Source organism: Arachis ipaensis, chromosome B7 (assembly GCF_059453495.1).
Source record: "Arachis ipaensis isolate K30076 ecotype BB chromosome B7, ASM5945349v1, whole genome shotgun sequence".
Lineage (NCBI taxonomy): Eukaryota > Viridiplantae > Streptophyta > Magnoliopsida > Fabales > Fabaceae > Arachis > Arachis ipaensis.
In genome coordinates this window covers 102577832-102579424 of record NC_142442.1, presented here as the reverse complement: position 1 = coordinate 102579424, position 1593 = coordinate 102577832, and the positions used below count along the sequence as shown (strand labels likewise).

The 1593-nt window shown below is 39.5% G+C and overlaps 1 non-coding gene across 1 annotated transcript; it reads right to left on the bottom strand.

Annotated features, from left to right (window-relative positions):
* Positions 1 to 1215: 1215 nt before the first annotated feature.
* LOC148553561 (small nucleolar RNA R71) lies at positions 1216 to 1322 on the bottom strand. The gene has a single exon (XR_015893456.1). It is a non-coding gene; the product is annotated as a small nucleolar RNA R71 (small nucleolar RNA).
* Positions 1323 to 1593: the final 271 nt, after the last annotated feature.

Sequence of the window (1593 nt, the reverse complement as noted above, 5' to 3'; positions counted from 1 at the left end):
ACTCCCCATTTCTGATCTTACCCATTATCTTTAATTTCTGTCATTTACTTTTATGAGCAATTACCCCATTCTCATTTAAGATTCTGCAATTTACTTTCCGTCATCTACATTCAGCTCTTTATTTCTAGCATTTACTTTCTGTTATTTACTTTCCCGCCATTTAATTTTTGGTAATTCTCAACTCAAATTCTGATTCGCTCAATTAGAACGTTTCTTTAATTAAAGTTGCTTGATCAATCAATCCCTGTGGGATTCGACCTCACTCTATTGTGAGTTTTTACTTGACGACAAATTCGGTACACTTGCCGAAGGAAATTTGTTATGAGACAAGTTTTCTGTGCATCAAGTTTATGGCGCCGTTGTCGGAGATTGATTGTGCATCAACAATGATTAAATTGGAAGATAACTAGATTGAGCATTTTTGTTTTGTTTGATTTAATTTTCTGTTTGAGTAATTTACTTTCTATTTTAGTTAATTTCTTCCCTTCCCCCTACTTTTTCTTTGTTATTTACAATTCATTTCACTAACCCACTAACTGTTTGATATATTGCATCACTCACACTAACAGTAATTCTGATAGAAATACTTTCTGCATCTATTTTTCTTGCTTGTACTTGTTAGTTGTATAACAGGGAGAAGAAGCGGGGCTTCAACTTACTTTGATTCTGAACCTGAGAGGACCTTCTTGAGATTAAGAAGGGAAGCAAGAGGAAAAAGAGTAGTTGGTGCTGAGGAAGAGGAGGAATACTTTGAACCAAACATGGAAGAAAACATGGAAAACCATCATGAAGAAGAGACTCACAACCATGGCGGAGGAGGTCGAGCAAATCAATCTGGGGAGGATAGAAGAGTTTTAGGCTCTTACATCAATCCGAACCCAGGAAATTGTGGAAGTAGCATTCAAAAGCCAACCATCCATGCCAACAATTTTGAACTGAAGCCACAGCTTATCACCCTTGTTCAGAACAACTGTTCGTTCGTAGGGAGTGTCCAAGAGGACCCCAATCAACATTTAACCACCTTCCTGAGAATATGTGACACAGTGAAGTCTAATGGTATTCATCCTGACGCCTATAGACTGCTTTTATTTCCATTCTCACTCAAGGATAAGGCAGCCAAGTGGCTGAAGTCTTTCCTGAAGGAGAGCTTGACAACTTGGGAAGATGTGGTAAACAAATTCTTAGCAAGATTCTACCCCCCCTCAACGAATCAATAGGCTGAGAGCTGAGGTCCAAACTTTCAGGCAACAAGATGGTGAGACTCTGTATGAAGCATGGGAGAGGTTTAAGGACCTAACAAGGAGGTACCCACCAGATATGTTCAACGAATGGGTGCAGCTGCACATTTTCTATGAAGGCCTATCATATTAATCAAAGAAGGCAGTAGACCATTCATCTGGAGGATCTTTGAACAAGAAGAAGACCATTGAGGAAGCCATAGATGGTATTAAAACTGTAGTAGAGAATGACTACTTCTATGCTTCCAAAAGAGGGAACACGAGAGGAGTGATGGAGCTAAACAATGTAGATGCTCTGCTGGCCCAAAACAAGCTTATTACCCAGCAGCTGGCTGACCTAACCAAGAAGATGGAG